This window comes from Rhinolophus sinicus, chromosome 3 (genome assembly GCF_057876585.1).
Source record: "Rhinolophus sinicus isolate RSI-liver-muscle chromosome 3, RSI-T2T, whole genome shotgun sequence".
Classification (NCBI taxonomy): domain Eukaryota; kingdom Metazoa; phylum Chordata; class Mammalia; order Chiroptera; family Rhinolophidae; genus Rhinolophus; species Rhinolophus sinicus.
The window spans coordinates 83,611,240-83,630,275 of NC_142503.1; the positions used below are offsets into that span (position 1 = coordinate 83,611,240).

Consider the following 19,036-nt stretch of genomic DNA (forward strand, 5'->3'; position numbering starts at 1 on the left):
CTTTATAGCATCCCATTGGTTAATCTATCAATTTTAAACTCATTCATCTATGTATCAGTATATAGATTATTTTCTATATTTTGCAGTTACAAACAACGTTGCAAAGAAAACGTGAACAACAGTATGCATTTTCATGCTGTGGTTTTGTTCCTAGAGGTAGGAATGTGATGTCACAAGGTAAATATATAAGCAGTTTTCTTTAAAAATTGCCAATTTTCTACTATGAAGGTTGTACCAATTTGTCTTTCCACCAGCAGCGTATGAGAGACACCTGTGTCCCAACAACTTCTCCAACAGAGTGGTGCTTTATCACACTGTGATTTTTGCCAGTTGGATAGGTGAGAAATTACCTTACCTCAGTATAGTTTTACTATGCATGTTTCTTATTATGGGTACAGTTGAATACGTTTTGTTTTTTTTTTTTAATTTTTAAGAATTATTTTTGAATTTTTGTGAATTTTTTTTCATGTCTTGCCCATTTTTCCATTGGTGAGGAGTTTTGTTTTTGTCTTTTTCCTCTTTTAAGATTCCGTATTAGAAATATGAGCCCTTTATCTGTTATACATTATATTGCAAGTATTTTTTCCAAAATTGTCAATTGTCTTTTGATTTTATGTTGTTTACTTTTCTATCATGTTCATCTACCACTTATTGTATATAGTCAGATGTATCAGTTTCTCTTTTCATTTTCTTTTATTTCATTTTTACATATGGATTTAGGATCATAGTTAGAAAATCATCCCCTACTATTGTTTTCGTTCTAATTTTATCTGGTATCAGTTTGCTGGCCCCTGCTTTCTTCGTGTTTCATTTTGCCTGGAATCCTTTGACTATCCCTTTATTTTTAGCCTTTTTGTTTGAGGTGTGTCTTTTGAATAGAGCATATGGTTGGGTCTTTGTGAGCCAAGTTGAAAATCTTCCCTTTTAATAAGCAAATTAAACCCTTCCACAGTTGTTGATAAGATGAATATGTTTGCTTTCAGTTGTCAGATTATCCTGTGCTGTAATTATTATATTTATTATGTTTACCGTTTCTCTTCACAGTGTGTTTGCTGTGATTTTTAATTTTAAAAAATCCCTAAATTTGGTATTTAAAAGGTTAATATTTCTGTTCTAGTGGTTATCTTTATGCTTATACCTTTTTAATGCCCTTAGTTCCTTATTTCTTTTATTCACAATTTGTATTGTCCAGTTTTAATGACAACCTTTAACTTTCACTTGTTGCTTAAATCACTGTTAGTAAGTTTATTCTACTTTCCTGGTTTCATCTCCATTCTCCTCCCATTTTTAGTTACATTGTTTTTAGTTCATTGGAACATACAACACATAACAGAAAGCATTCTTTTATATAACATTATTCTTCTATCCTTATTTTTAAGTTTAGATTTGCAATTAAGGAGATTTAAAACTGAACTGCTAAAGTTTTCCCAGTCATCTTTTTTTGGATGAAGTTCAATTTCTAGTAGATCCTCGAAAAGGAAAATTCTTTGAGCCCTTGATCTTTAAAATTTTTTTTCTGTGATTTTCATACTTAACAGGATTGTGGCTGGACCTTGGGATTGCGATAGTCTCTGCGATCTACCCCTCTTCCTTGTGGCAGCTAAATTATTCATCGTATCTTTAGTGAAAATCTTGTTTGGGAGAGTTTCTTACCTCCCCCCAATTTAGGAGATCTATTTAATAGTCTGTACACAGAACAGCTTCCTGACTCTTACCAGGGTTTGTTTTTTTCTTTTCTTTTACCCATGTCACAGTGAGTTTTAACCTGTGCCCTGGTTGACAGTGTGTGATGACCTTACAGTAGCTTAAGGCTTTTTTTCTCAATAGGGAACAAGAATCGTGGCTGCATATTTGTATCTTTCCTGCAGCAGAAGCATCTTTTCTTTTAGTTCTGCACCTTCAAGGAAGATTTTATCTCTGCCCTGTCCCTTCTCTGCATCTTTCTCTTAAGTGCCCAATGTACGTACACCCATGGAACATCCATACTCTGAAAAGTTCTTGACATCCCTAAATAATTCTGTATTTTCCACTGGTACTTTTTATAGGTTTGTGTTTACCTTTATCTTTAATCTTTCTGGAATTTACCCCTGTATAGTCTGACAGAGATTGGCAAATTGGCTTGATCAAACCAATGAGTACACAACTAATCTACGTTTCTCAGCCTCTCTTAAAGTTAGATTGGGGTCATGTGACTGAATAATTGCGTAAATGGAATATGGATGAAAAATATATAAACCATTTCTAGGCGTGGCCCATAAAATCCTCTTCTGTCCTCCACTCTTTTGTCCTTCAGCTGGATGTCAATTCCCAGGAAGACATTAGAAGATCCCCCTTTTTAAGATGAAAAAACAACCATCTGCCTGAGAACCTAAATGACGGAATCACAATCATCAATCCTTTCCTCCACTTAAGCCAATTGCTTAAGTTATCAAAAATACGTATATATGTGTGTATATATATCAAATACATACACACACACACAGACACACACACATACACACGAGGTCTGACAAGTTCTAGAACTTGTTGCAACAATGATGCTAATCTTTTTTTGATATCAGAGGGATTATTCATTATGAATTTGCACCAGCTGGACAGTTAACCAAGTTTACTATTTGGAAGTGCTGAAAAGGCTGCATAAGAAAGTTAGACGACCTGAACTTTTCACTGACAATTCATGGCTCTTGCATTACGAAAAGGCACCAGCTCACAGGGCACTGTCTATGAGGGAGTTTCTAGCTGGTAAACAAATAACTGTATTGGAACACCCTCCCTACTCACCTGATCTGGCCCCCAATGACTTCTTTCTTTACCCGAAGATAAAGGAAATACTGAAAGGAAGACATTTTGATGACATTCCGGACACCAAGGGTAATACAACGACAGCTCTGATGGCCGTTCCAGAAAAAGAGTTCCAATACTGCTTTGAAGGGTGGACTAGGCACTGGCGTCAGTACATGGCTTCCCAAGGGGAGTCCTTTGAAGGTGACTGTAGTGATATTCATCAGTGAGATGTGTAGCACTTTTTCTAGGATGAGTTCGCAAACTTCATTGTCCGATCTTCGTGTGTATGTTGTGTGTGTGTACTGTTAAACCAAACGAATTTGGGATTTTTTTACTTTTATTTTTTTTTGCTAGAACAGATGTCATTACTCTGATGCAGAAGTTCGTGCTAGAAGAAGGATGTCACTGTAAGAAAAGTCCAAAATACCCGACATTGGTCCAGCAGACAGTCAAGATGAAAGCTAATATCCAGGGCTAGAAAACTGGAGATTTGTGTCACGCAGTGACAAAACAGTTTTTTTAATGACCATTTGTAGTTACTTGGAATGCAGACCCCATAGCTCTCGGGACAGAGGGTGGAAAATGGAATGTTGGTGGTGTTGATTGTTACTATCTGCATTTATCCAGGTGATGGGAAAAAAAGAGATGGGATGTTGCAATAACTTGTTAGTTGCAAGCACAATAAAAGTAAAAGGATGGAAAAGCCCCTGTGTCAGATGAGATTACGCACAAAAGTACATGGAAACTTCTGGCCTCAGCACAGACTTGATTAAAGGTGTGGCATTACCTCCTAAACATGATGGCCTTAAGACATGGGACATCAGTGGAAAAAAATAAGGCCGGCTTGAGAATTATGTTTAAGAAAGAATTTTGGGAGATGCTACTAGCATATTAACTGACTAGAGATACCTTTCCCTCAAAAGCAATAATCTACTTATTTGTAATGCCAAAGCAATTGCAAGTCTGGATTTCAGCAGCCTTCAGATGCTCTATTGTTAAAAGTATTTTGAGCCTCCCAAACTTGCTTAGGGAAAATACGGGTTGCAAAAACTAAAGGACCCCCAAGGAGGGCAGAGTCCCCAGCATTTATCTCAAACATGATAATGGACACAAGAGAACCTGCATGTTGTCACAAACGTCAGTGTTTCATCTTTTCTTATGGTCCAGTAACATTCCATTGTGTATATATACACATCTCCTTTATCCAGTCATCCATCATAGGACACTTTGGTTGTTTCCATGTCTTGGCCACCGTGAATAATGCTGCAATGAACATAATCTTGAGATTAGCAGCCAAGCAAAATAAGTCAGAAAAAGTCATGAACCATATGACTTCACTCATGTGGGATATAAAACTGAAAGCAACAAAGGAACAAGACAAAGACAAACTCACAGACACAGACAACAGTTTAATGGTTACCAGAGTTAGGGTGGAAGGGGTGGTAGATGAGGGAAAAGGGGATCAAATATATAGTGATGGAAGAACTGACTCTGGGTGGTGAACACGTGATATATAAATGATGTATTACAAAATTGTACACCTGAAACCCATGTAACTTTACTAACCAATATCACCCCAATACATTTAATAAAAATTAAAACAAATACATTTAAAGACAAAGGGAGGGAGGGAAAGCATGGGGGGGGGGGGGAAAGAGAGAGCCTGCATAAGGGTAGACCCAGAGCTATGAAGAATATTGAATAGGTAGTTCCTCCAAGTTGGAATCAAGGAGATGTTCTCTCTGTCAGGCCAGAGGGACTTCAAAATGCCTGCCAGAAGGGTGTCGTGTCTACTATAGACCAGTGCCTTCTGTGTGTCTCCCATGTTTCCTTTGCCAGGTGGCAGTTTTTATTACAAATTTTCTGTCCTTGTTTTACCACAGTTTGTTGGGCCTGGTGGCAGTAGAGAGATTTCTGCTGCACTAGCAACAACTTGTATTTTTAGCGCAGGTGTCACTGAACTTGAAGGAGCCATATCCACAACTGATGGAAAGAACCCTGCGTCAGAGTTCTTGGACTTTGAGCTGGTTGCAATAACTGGATGGCATTTTAGATGGTCTCACTCGGGGAAGGACCGAGTGTGCTCTAGGTGTGATAGGATACTTAAAAACCAGAAGGACATACTGTATTAAAAACTGGAGCAGTGTTCACTGACTCTATGTCTTCTTTTCCTTAGGTACCTGGATAAATTACATTTCCCAGCCTTCTTGAAGTTAGACAAATGCTGGCCAGTGAAATATAGGTAAAAATGATTGTATGATTTTCGCCTGCCCCACAAACCTTTCCAAGCAGGCTTCCGCATTTCTTCCTTTGTTTTCCAGCGAGATGTTGACATCCTGGGCAACCTTGCAAGATAGATTTTGAAGATGGTGAAGTTTCTGTCACATAAGGTCCCTGCATGGTTGTATGAAGCAAACCCCCCCACCCTGTCTAATCACCTACTGAACTTTACATGAGCAAGAAATAAGTGAGTACTTAAATCACTAATATTTAGGGTATTTGTTACTGCAGCTAGAGTTATTCTAATACAACTATGATCTGTGGTTGGGACCTAACTATTTTTTCCAAAATGAATATTGTTCTAATGCTATTTTTGAATAGTGGTATCATCCATTCTCTACTAATTTGAAATGTCACCATATAATCATGGAAACGTTTTTAGGCTCTTTCTTTTGCTAATCTATTTCTCTTATCCAGCATTACATTGTAAATTATTATAGTCTTATGTTTTCTTTAGCTATCTAGTATCCTGGTTTACTCATAAGTTTTTCTTTTCCTCAAAGTTCTTGGCTATTCTTATATCTTTACAAACAAATTTTAAAATGAGCTTGTAAATTTTATTTTAAAAAATTATTTTGGGATATTAATTTTCATTACTCTCAGAAATTGTTACCTGGGAAGTATTTGTCTTTCAAACATGTTCTCTTTATTCTCTCGTTGCGTAAAATGGTGAGTCTGCTTCCACGAATAGGCCTGACTTACAGAATTGTGGAAGAAATGATATGTCCAGGAGTATGTTCAGTAGCCTAAGTATGGCATCATCGTGCAGAAATTAAGTAGCCTGAAGTCAGATACTGGAATGTTGTTTGTACTTTGAACATGTGTTTCTCTTCAAGGGAAAACTTGTTTTGAAAGAAAGTTATTCTCCATGTTGTTTTCAGGATAAAATTAAAAGGATGTTTTTCAGTAAAACAGCCAAAGCTTAGAGGGTCAATGAAGGAAGGAAGGTTATTTGTGTTTGTTTTTAAACTAAACATGGTATGAATATTCAGGGTTTAGCTTAGCTCTCTATCATGGACAGAAGTTCATAGTCTTTATACCAACAGCAACCAATTTAGCTCATGTCTGAAATATGTGTAAACTACTTTTGAATTTGTATTTTTTCCTAAAATATTTTATTTAACTAATAAAAGATTGAACCACTAAATATGAAGATATTTAGATTTGCCATCATGTTTTTCTTTTTCAGTTGTTGGCAAATTTTATTTAAGAAGGCTGAAAGTTTCTTTTTTCTTTCTTTTTTTTTTTTTTTTAACATTAGGTACTACTACCTGTGATAAAGAAGACGTTTTCAGACCCTATGAATTTTTTAAAAAATTTGTAAGCACTATAATTATATTATTAATGCCTAGAGTTTTTCTTAGGACTTGACTTTATACTCTCAACTTTGATATCTGCAAGGCTCCATTGCAGGTCTGCATAAATGTCATTTTATTAGTGAGAGCTTCTCTGACCTCCCTTAGAAAACATCAGCTGATTATAGTTGCTCCCTCCTTGCTTGATTTTTCTTCTGTGACAGTCATCACCTTGTATTTATATGATTGTTAGTCTCCCCATCTATTAGGTTGGTGCAAAAGTAATTGTGGTTTTGCAATTTTTAACCTTTTAAACTACAATTACTTTTGCACCAACCTAATAGAATATAAGGTTTGTGAGTGCAAAGACTGTTTTTTCTTGTGCTATGTCTCAAACTTGAACAGTGCTTAGTACATAGTAGGTACTCAGTTAAATATTTCTTTTTTGGATACAGAGTCTGTAAATATTTGAATAAATACTATTACTTTGAATAAATAATCATGGGTATATACAAGGTGTTTTTCTGTTTGTTTGTTTGTTTGTTGTTGTTTTTTCAGTATATCAATGATTCCTACAGTCGAGTAAGTGCAGGTACCAGTTAGGATATTAGAATAATCAAGGTGAGAGACAGGATGACTTGGACTTGGTTAGTAACAGTGTAGGATGAGAATGAAAGAGGCGATATTTTATTATAGAGGAAAAGGTATAAGTTAGTCCTCTAGAAACGGTATGAGAATAATTGAAATCAGAAACGGTGTGATCACTGGGCAGCCATAACAGCCCATGTGAAGTTCATCATCATGAACTTAAAGGGAGAGCCATTGGCATAGCCCTTTGTATTTTCATTTCTAGGACCTGTTTCTTGACCTATTTATCTGGGGCTCTTAGTCTTTTTGTTACTCGTTTGTAGGAGCTCTTCATATGCTAGAGAAATAAGCCCTTTGCCTCTTATGATTTGCAAAGAATTTCCATTTTGTCATTTGTCTTTTGACTGTTTGATTTTTTCCCCTAATAGAATATTTTATTTTATGCATATTTTAAATGATGTCTGATCTTTATCCTTCTAACTGGTTATTTTGGTGTATATGAAGGCTATGAACCTATAAATACTGACAGTTTTCTCAGCCACCTTATCAAACTCTCACTGTTTTTAATAGTTACTCCATTGTTTCTCATGCATTTTTCCAGATACTCCATTGTTTCTCATGCATTTTTCCAGGTTTCAAATTACACCATTTTAAGATAATGGTTGTTTCACCTACTCCTAATTTTAAAACTCTTCTCTAGTTGTAATGGCTAGTGCCTCAGTACAACTTAAAATAATATCACTGAAAGTGAACCTCCTTGTTGGTTCCTGACATTAATGGAAATGCTTCTAGTGCTTCCCTGTAAGCACGAAACTGACTTTTAGATTTGGATAGATATGCTTTATGATGTTAAGATCTATTCCTCTTACTGAGGTGTGTTTTTTAAAAATTAAGAATGGATGTTGAGTTTTATCAAATGCTTTTTTAATCATGTATGAAAATGACTATATGACTTCTCTCTTTTGTTCTTTAAAGATTTAGCAGAACAACTCTGAAAAAAAAACAATTTTGCCTGGCGCGGTTTTGCCTGGTGCATAATATAGTTTTCTCTATATTAAATTATCTGTTTAGATTTCCACCTGAATTCAATTTATATTTTTTTTAATTAAAAGTTATTGGGGTGACAATGGTTAGTAAAATTACATAGGTTTCAAGTGTACAATTCTATAATACATCATCTATATATCACGTTGTGTGCTCGCCACCCAGAGTCAGTTCTCCTTCCATCGTCATTTATTTGATCCCATTTACACTCATCTACCACCCCACTCTCCCCTCACCCTCTGATAGTCATTAAACTGTTGTTCTATGTATATGAGTTTTTTTCTTTATTTGTTTGTTTGTTCCTTTGTTGCTTTCAGGTTTATATCCACATATCAGTGAAATTATGTGGTTCTCGACTTTTTCTGTGTGACTTATTTCACTTAATAATATCAAGATCCATCCATGTTGTCACAAATGGCACTATTTCATCTTTTCTTATGACAGAGTAGTATTCATTGTGTATATATACCACATCTTCTTTACCCGAAATCATCTGTCGAAGGATACTTCGGTTGTTTCCATGTCTTGGCCACTGTAAATAAAGCTGCAGTGAACATTAGAGCACATATATCTTTATGGACAAATGTTTTCAGATTTTTTTTGGTAGATACCCAGGAGAGGGATTGCTTGGTCATATGGTAATTCTAAATTTTTTGAGGAACCTCCACACTGCTTTCCATAGCAGCTGCACCAATCTGCATTCTTGTAAAATATAACCATTTCATTCATGATATATGTCTTATTTGCAGAGCTAAATAGTATAATCTCTTGAGTTTTAAAGTTACCTCTGCAAGTTTGGTTAGTTTCCTCTTTTGTCTTATTTTACATATTTGTATTTTGTACTTTTTTTCTAGATCAGTTAGTTAATGGTTTGCCTAAGTAAGGTATGCAGTTAGCCATATCTTATATAGATTCTGATACATTGTGATGTCTAGGCTACTGGTTTTCTCTTTTCCTAACTTTTTTCAATTGCATTTTAAATGTTCTTTTCCCATTTTCCCTCTCTACTATTTTGGAATTTCTTTTGCTAATTACTCTTTAAATTTTAAAGTGAATATTTTCCTAAAACCTAAATTAATCTCTGTAACTCTACCAGCCTCACCAAACAATACATAGGCTTCATAACTCTTTGATCACTTTTTTATCTTGCAAATGTTTGTGTCAAGTGTTTTAGTTCCGCCTTTTAACTTTATCTCCAAATGAGACATTATCATTATTGTTTTTTATAGTCAATGTTTATATAGATTTCCTCACATCTTTACCAATTTCTTTATTTATCAGTCTTTCTTATTTATCAGTCTTTCGATATCTCCAACATTCTTTCTAGTATCATTTTCCTACTTTCTCGAGTACATATTTTTCAACATTGTGTAGTGACAATGTGTTAGTGGTAAGCCTCTTTAGATTTTTGTCTGTCAGAATAATGTCTTCATTTTAGTCTCATTCTCTGTGACAGTCTAGTAGGGTAACCAATCTTATAGTAATTATTTTCTCACATTAGTATGAAAACATCTCATTGTTTTCTGACTTTGTTTCTATTGAGAAGTCGACTGTCAGTCACATTGTCATACTTCCTAGGCAACTTGTGTGTGTATCAGTGATTCTTTTATAATATGAAATATTTATATTTTTAATAGAGGCCATTTTTATCGTTATAGTTTTATATAATATACTTAATACTCTGTTGCTTTAGAACAGGGGTCAGCACACATTTTCTGTAACAGGCAATACAGTAAATATTCTAGGCTCTGCCTCCCATAAGGTCCATGTGGGAGCTACTTGACTCTGGTATTGTAGCACAAAAGTAGCCATGGACAATATATAAACAAATGGGTATGGCTATATTTCAATAAACTTTATCTACAGGAATGGGAGATGTGGCCGATTTAGCCAGTAGTCCATATTTGTCAAGTGTTGCTTTAGACCAGGGGTACCCAAACTGCGGCCCGCGGGCCAACTGCAGCCTGCGATCCATTGTTAATTGGCCCGTAGCAAATTCCAAAAATATATTTAGTTTACTTAAATAAACCAGGTAAGGCAATACGTACTTCACCTCGAGTGAGTGGCCCGGCTGTTTGTGTATTTTACCGCATATGGCCCTTGGTGAAAACCGTTGAAAAAAGTTTGGACACCCCTGCTTTAGACAGTATCTACTGTTTAATCTGAGTATGATTTAATTAATATATTTTCTTCTTTCTCTCAACACGTTTTCCTCCATTATTAAATACTAGTTGGTGATATTATCTTTCTTAGGGTTTAACTTTATATTCATAAATCCAACTTTATATTAATTTAATACTAATATTAATATAATATTAATTTTATATTAATATATCCAAGTAAGCAGATGGATATATTTATCTGCTTTAAATTACACATTTAGGCTCTAGCTATAAACATATGAAGAATTAGCAAACTTACCTTTTGTTTCCCTTCCCCTCTCAATGTTTGTTAGTTACTCCATTTCTGCCTTATGAAGGTTTATAGCATTTACATTCTGTTCTGTCACCTGTGCTAGATGACTTGAAGGTCACACAGCTGGTAAGTGGTGAAACTAAGATGTGAATTTAGCCTGTGTTGACAACTGCATCATGTTGTCATTTTGTCTGAAGCTTGGGGAATCTTGATATTAAACCTAATAAAGATTTTGGGGGTGTGGGAGGAGCCAAATCATTTATAAATGTGAACATAAAAATGTCAAATGTGCAAACCGAATTCTCTATATTTTTCAAAGGTTTCCAGCATGACCATGGTTAATTAAATTTTAGGAACTGAATTTGATTAAATACATCACACCAGTGAGACCAATACAAAAATTTGGGGAGTGATAAATAAAAAATCACGAGATTTACTAGTCAATCCATTTCTAAACAAAGCACTTAAAACTCTGGGAACAGAAGGAAAGTTTCTCAACACAAAAATGGGTCTTAGACGAATAGCCAATGTTGAATTTAATGGAGAAATACTAGAAGTTAGAAACATAACAAGGATGGCTATTATTATACTGTTATTATATTTTCATTTAATATTGTCCTGAAAGTTGAAGCCAGCACAGTTAGAAATAAAAAAAATATGACCGGTATAGCTAACTGGAAAGGAAGAAATAAAATTAGCATTGGTTCTACCACTGCCACATCTATAAGGGAATTTCCCATTGATTTTATTCAGTTCCAATTTGGTTGTGGTTACGGTAAGGGTATTTGTTATTTCCCCTCATCTTCATTTAAGGTATCCAAGTTCCCTTACCCCTTTCTTCAGGACTGACAGCATCCAGGATATTGACTTGACAAAGTTATCCATAGGTGAAAAGCCAGAGAACCTTTCACTCGGCCCTCTGAACCTCTGAATGTTCTTTCTGACCATCTCTCTCTCCAAGTTGACTTCCCACTCTACCTGCTTTCTCTTTTTCGTTTCTTTTCTTTTTTTTTTTTTTTTTCAGCTGCAGTTTTATTTGTTCTTTCAGAGGCAGAGAAAGCAGCCCTGCAAATATATCTATAGGAACTTGTCTGTCACTTGAAGGCTAAGGTTTTTTGAATCTTTGTTCTTCAGTGGATATGGGTTGAAAGTAGAGAAATGATCGCTTGGGTATAAGTGAGAAAGAAGAGGGGGGGGAAACACTAAGAAAACAACAAAATAAAAACTAAAACCTAGTCCTGCCACATTTGCAAATAGGATTCTATACATAGTACATAGTTAGGGTTCTTTGACAGGCACTCACTAAATATTGGTTATTCATTCTTGAGAAAGCCAACTAACCATTTTAACCATCTTTTAATCAGTTTGCTTATAATTAAAATGTTAGGGTGAATGTATCATTTAATTCATCTCACTTGGGACTTGGAACTATCTATCACCTCGTGTAGGACCCCACGATTAACAGTGCCTTGTGGGAGAGATATTTCCCCAAAAGGAAATTGGGGGTGGGGGGTGGGGCTAATTTATTTTCTTTTAAAATGCATGAAAATAAGGTGTTAGCCAAAAAACAGTAGCTGTATACTACCAGTATAATAAGAGAGCATGCATATATGTGAACCTATATAAAAGAAACAAACACCTTAAGAGATAGAAATGTAAAGTCCCTATATATTAAAAGGGCAAGTGTTTTGCCCCAGGGAAAATAAGAGGTCTATGGGAAGTAGTCAGTTGTCTGGTTTGGCCGGAGGCTAGAATGCACAAAAATGGTAGGATATGAACCCAAGAAATGGGACTTGGGGCCAGATAAAGGAAAGCCTTGAATGTCAGTTAGGGTTCTTGAAATTTACAGGAAATTAAGAAACCAAATTTGAAATTGAAAAATCTGAGGAAGAAGAAAGCTATGTGCTTGTGCTTGTGTAGAGATTTAAAGTATGTAATATAACCACCTTGCCAAGTGTCCTTAGCTTTTATTTCCAGTAACTAAACCTCTTTGAAAATGTTCTAGGTCAAAGTGTTCCCATGATATTTCAAATCAACAGATCATTTATGTAAGGTTAAAATTACATTTGACAATAATGGGGGGTGGGGGGAAATACACACACAGGGCAAAAACAGCTCCAAAAACAACGTTTCGACTTTTCTTATGAAAGAGCAGCACCTTGAATGTCTTTCATAAGGTTCCAGAACTATCTCAAATTACTAAAAGGAAAAAAAAAAAAAAGGTCAGTTATCAAGTTTCATGTTAAATGTTACTTAATTTAATAAAGTACATTAATGAAAGAAACAAATAGTTCAAATGGAAGAAACAAATAGTTCAGTTCAAACAAATAGTTCAGTTTAGAACACTCTCAAGTTATTTTTTTTTTAAATCACTGGTTTTGATACTTCAAGAATGGACCTAGCAGTGATCAGTCATGGCTGCTAGAATGAGTAGGTGACAATCTGATGGGGAATTTTATAGTAGATGAATCAGACGGACATCACTGAACCCACTGATTGTTCTTAACGTCACAAAAAGATAGAAACTTATGTAATTTTGTTGACCATTGTCAACCCAATGAATTTTAATTAAAAAAAAAAAAAGATAGCTGGCAACATCATGGGCTTCCTCACATGATACAATTAGGAAGGACATACCACCACCTATCAAGTCTTCTTGCTCCCCCAAATCAAACCTATCTGGTTTGATATCTGGTCAAGTCCGTAGATCTGACCTTTTATAGGAAACATAAGGAACAGAAGAATGTATTAAATAACATGACCAGGATAAAAATCTTCAAATCCAAAATACGGAAAAATCTGTAAGACAATAGGGAGTCTACACAAATACCTAATTTTTTCACATATATCAATGGCAAGACAAAGAAAAAAATCATAAAAGGGAAATATATATATTTTAAAAGCTTAAGTAATAACCATTTTCAATGTGCAGTCCTTGTGTGATCCTGATCCAAACAAAACAACTTTTAAAAAAAGGAAAAAAAAATAATTATGAGACGGTGAAATTTGAATACCCGCTAGATATTTGATGATATTAAGGAACTCTTGTTACCTTAGTAGTTACCTTAAAGGAGTGAGTGTTATATATTGATGACAACCAAATTGATTTCAGTGTCAGCAGGATGGAAGTAATTGATTTTGAGAGTAGAGCCAAAATACTGTGATAAGGCAAAATCCACTCTTAGATTTTTCTGGCAGATTCAAATGAGACCAGCGTTTGAGGTTAAAGCACTCATATTGGCCTCTTGTTGATCATTGAGAGACAAAGAATTCCAGAGGACCCCCTGTAGCTAAATTGTGAAATCCCATATGTGAGGAAAGAGAAAAGGAAAATGTCATTTTTTTCCACGTTTCATATTCCAAAGTATTCCCCTAAGAAAATCGGGGAGGAGGGATCAGGAAATAAGGTTATGTGTGCCTAGCTCCTGATAAGCCCTCTCAAACTCTGAAAAAATAACAGGATGACTCCCTGTGGACCAAAAGGCATCTCTGGTCAACCTGGGCCTTGCAGAAAATCTTGGCTTCATAGGTCATTTTCCAGAGAGTGGGTTGCCTAAATTAGTAAAGAAGTTGCATCATGTGTGTGTTTTCCTTCCTATCCGTCTGACCTCATCCCCTTAGATCTCTTGTTTGCAAAGCAAATTTAATACAGTTACTGATGCTCTCAGACTCAGGTTCAGAAACCTCTGGGATGAGTTGTCCTACCTGTATACCACCCGCATCTCACCATAGCCTAACCACACACTTTTGTATACCCTAGATTAAAAGAAATTGTGACAACACCAACAGAGAATTTGGGGAGAGGGACCCATATAACTGACTACGTGTTAGTCTCACCCAAGCTTCTCGTTTATCACTGCAGTTCTTCTAGAACACTGGCATTTTGCTGTGCTTCTTCTCTGACGTTGTCCCTGCCCCCTTACCTCACCACTGTACTGTACCCACTCCATGGGAACTGTAATGTGTTAAAAGTAGAATGTTACTAATAGAAATAAAGAGTGCAGCGCCCCCTCCCTAAGTTACCCTCTACAGGTTCATCTCACTGATGGTCAATGACAAACAACTGGGTAGGTGGATGGTACAGGGCGTCAGTGGGAATAGGTATCAGTTGAAGGAGCAAAACTTTAAAAGAGTGGCTCTTTCTCTTGTTCTTTACCCTTTTCCTCTGTGGATTGACCCTCCTTTGTGCAACTCCAGTGTGACTGGTTGAATAAGGAGGAACTGGGATGTTCTCTCACTTGTAAGGCTGAGCTGCTGTTCTACTAAGACTTCATGAAACACAGAAGGTGAGGTGGGAGTGAGCAGGCTGCCAATAGGGGAGTGAAATAGTGTTGAAAGGGAGAGGAAGGTGGTATTACTTCTTTCTGGGGGGAAAATCAGCCCTTAGGTCCTGAGAATATGGGGTTCTCTTTACAGAAATTAGGTGGATGAGTCACTTGAAAGAAAAGGTTATGAGTTGGATTATATAGACGTTGATCTTATTAGTCTTTTTGCTGAACATAAATAGGGTGGTTTGCTGGCTCCCAGTAATCTTCTCATTAGCAATATCCATGATAACTCACCCCCTTTCTCTGGAGAATCATTTCCTCTCCCCCACCTTCTCACAGCCGCACATAGAACCAAAATGCAGTCATGTGATTTGGATGGAAGCAGCCATTCTCTTACTTGACTTCTCCTTGACTTGAGCCTGTCCCCTTGACTTCTGTGATTGAGTGAAGCAGAGAACTTGATTCTGTCTGGACGTACGGTATCCACAATGACTGGGTCCAGGAACGGCACAGGACCCACACTGAGCCTATGAAATGCCTTCCCCTAGATTTTTCAAATGTGCACTACAGGCTAATGCCCTTTTCTTTCTGGTCAACAAGTCCTTTAAATGTTGACCCAGATCTGCAGGCAACATGTTTGCGTCCCCAAGGAGAAACTAAACCAAAAGAATGAAGTCAACACACAGAGACAAGGCAGCAAAACATGGTCTCAGTGGTATGTGATTTCCTGGTTCCATCTGCTTCTAGGACAACCCTACCTTTGCCCATCCTCTGTTTGATTGCAGAAACCTGTAAATTTTTCTTTTGACTAAACAAGTTTAAGATATATTCCTGTCACCAGAAAACAAACAACCCTAAAATGAAAGTGAAGTGATCACAACTGCTAGATCATTTATTTAGCCATGAGTCTTAGCCCCAGCAGCAACCCAACTACAGATTATTATGTGTGTTTTTTCCTAATGTCATTCCTCTAAAAATGAATGGCATTGTAATAATTGAAAATGGTCGACTCTAATATTTGCTGTATGAAATGGTATATTCACCAGTTTGCAAATGACTGGTAATATTGGCTCCAAATTTTTCAGGTTCCAAATATACCAGGGGTGCCAAAAATATGTATACACATCACTTGTATTCATCTTTTGTTATTCATCTCAATATACGAGTATATTGAGTATTACAATTTTAATACAGTTTTTTTTCCTTTCTTAAAATGTGTGTATAGATGATGTATTACAGAATTGTACACCTGAAACCTATGTGACTTCACTAACAATCGTCACACCAATAAACTTGAATTAAAAAAAAAGTGTATACATTTTTTGGCACCCTCTGTATACATTAGTTCAGTAAGATCTGTGCAAAGAAGATCCAGTGTTATTTGAATCATTTAAAAGAAAAAGGAGTTGTCTCTTATCAGGTGCTGTCGTGTTTGTCCTTTACCCCTGCTATGTACAATTGTGTTTGCCTTGGTATGTGAAGAAATTGGGACTAGCAATATTGTATTTCTAACAGTGACATTGGAATATTCTTGGTCATTGTGTTGATGGTTCAACTTTTGGTTTTATGGCTTTTTTTTTTCTTTCCAAAGTTGGTGCCTATTACCCATAGTTACGCAGCAAATTATTGGAACAGATTGTAAATACATGCATACATCCTTCCTAGTCATTCATTTTCAATCCTATCTTTCTTCCTGCCATTGTGAGAAGTACTAAGATTTATTTCAAACTTATTTAAATGATGCTATTATGTATAACATAAAATAATTTAAAATATACACTATGAATGAATCATGATTGGTTCACCCTCAGTGTTATCAACAACTAATACTTGGGGGACAGGAAATTTTAATGAGTACCTAAAAGTATGCAAGTTATCTGACATGGGAAAGGGCTGTATTTCCTTCTAAAATAGGACAGGGTTTAGAGATTGCAATGATCCCTTCCACTGAAAGGATCATTCTACACGTATTTTACCTATTTAATTATGCAGTTTTTAGGAAGCAAGGCATGCAGTAAATTGGCAGGTTTCGGGTTTACCTGTGTCCTGCCACTCAAATGCTACCACTGGCATATATTTGTTTTAAGTAACTTGCAAATTATCCCACTTTTATGAACTGATCATTACTTAATATGGCATATCCCAGAGTTTTCCAAGAACAAACAGTTTAACAAGACAATGCTATTTAAAAAGAAAAATAATTTATGGCAAAACAAATCTGAGAAACATTGGATAACAAAGATAAAGTGGTTTCTTTACTGCAGGACTTCTCAGAATCGTTAACATGGTAATATGTGTTGTGAATCTACACCAGAGAGATAACCTTTCTCATACTTTTACTATGGGGTTCTTTTTAAGTATCTTGTGAAACTAGAATTCCTCAATACACACTTGAGGAAATCAATAATCTCCTAATCCTATATAAATAATACTTTACTCGTTCAAATTGAAAAGAGGTATGGTGCAAAGTCTTTGTTTAAATTTAAGCTGCAAATTACAACAGTGAACGTGATTTATTCAACCTGTGTTTTAATCCTCTACTAATATTTGTGGCAAGGATTAGAAATATTAATAAATGAGTAACAAAAGCAGTCAAGTTTTCTGACAGAAAGATCTGCCCACCCCTATCTTTGGTTAATGAGCTAATAATGGATAGTGCTTTAAATACTGAATACCAGTGAGACAAAATAAATCATCTTTTTCGTTAATAAGGAAAGCATATTCAGATACTTTGCCTGGAACAGGTGAGGGAAGCAGGAAATTGGTGGTTCCAAGTATCACCAATATTCTTTTAACTCAAATCTGCAAACCACCAGCCACAAGCCTACCTCAGTTTGGCCTGCAAGAGTTCCTTAAAGGTGAATTGTTTTGTGGGTTAATTTTGCAACACTTGTCCATAGTTTGGGGCCTGTTTGTTCTCTCAGGTTACCAGCTTCCAGGCTAATCTGGTACATGTTTAAATAAGGATTACTATGATAGGAATGCTTCTCTTTATGTAAATAATTTGTGGCTTGAGTTGGATGTGTCTCCAAGTGTATATAAGCTTATGCATATTTCTTAGAAATCCTAATCAAAATGGAGTGTGGTTGTTCTCACAGTGTCAGCTCTGTGTCCTTACAAATGGGTGGTAGTGGTGACAAAGGTTAGGATCCATTCATGTATGATAGTTTCTTTTTTAAAGCATCAACTAAATTTTTTATCCATCATAAACAAGTTTCAAGTCATGTGAGATTATTAAACAATTTCTTAATACAAAAGGCAACTGAGCAAAACCACCAGCCATACACAAGGCTAAGATTTTAACCTACAATGAAATTCATAACATTTATTTATATGTAACAACAAATGACCATTGTAGATACTTAACATCATTTATTTAAGGCATTTTTATATAATTTTGCGATCATAGTATAGGCATATAATAAAAGTGTGAGAGTGTAAAGAAGAATATAAAGCACGTGTCTGAGCATTTTAAAATAAGAGTTCTTCAAAAAGTTACAAATGTTTTACAAATAGGATTCCTGAAAAATTTGGAAGAAACTAAAACTTCATTAAGAACATTACAATACCAAATGATATGTCACTTAGTTTGTAGCATGCAGTTATATGTTAATTAAATGTTTATATCCTGTGAGCTAAGATAACACATTTTACATTCAAGTTGAAATAATTTAGCACCATTTTGTCTTAAAAGATAAATGAAATGCTTTAAAGTGTTTAAAAGTGGCCCAGGACTTTTGGTAGCTGGGAATGAAATAACAGCTGTTTGAATATATTAATTATGAATATGAATTCTAAACAAAAAAATATAGAAAAGGGTAATTTTTACTTATTAGTTACTATACTGTTAGTATCAGAACAAGTTATTTTTATAACAAGGTATCTTCTGACCAGAAATTCCATATTTTCACACAATTCGCTAAAGATGAATTCAGCGTCATGATAGTTTTAGTGAACTGCATTTCCTCAAGAATCGAACTGTTGAGAATGTTTATGAGTGTGGTTATCCTAGGGGGTTTCAAAGAGAAAAAAAATTTATTGCTCGTTATTACAGATAATGCCTAGTGAATAATTACGATAGAAATTGAATAAAATTATGTAAAAATATAAAGATTTCCTGGAAATAAGCAAGTTATGGATTCATATTTTCTGATATTGTCAGGAGACTGCATCCTAGCCTCCAAGGTCAAGACATCTTTAATCCAGACTGTGGTCTGAATAATTATGAGACCACGAAGAGGGTGTGTGGAAAACTCGCTGAACTATTTTCCTATGGAGCCCATTTTTTCACAGTCTTTGTTAGTTTAAAAGCCAGTCTATTTTTAGTACTCAACATTCTTTGTGTCATTTCTACTTCCTTTG

At 35.5% G+C, this 19,036-nt stretch overlaps 1 long non-coding RNA gene across 1 annotated transcript; it reads left to right on the plus strand.

The window, feature by feature from the left end:
• The first annotated feature begins 4,468 nt into the window (after positions 1-4,468).
• LOC141570393 (uncharacterized) lies at positions 4,469-6,780 on the plus strand. The gene is made up of 3 exons (XR_012494395.2): positions 4,469-5,026; positions 5,106-5,251; positions 6,326-6,780. It is a non-coding gene; the product is annotated as an uncharacterized LOC141570393 (long non-coding RNA).
• The last annotated feature ends 12,256 nt before the right edge of the window (positions 6,781-19,036 follow it).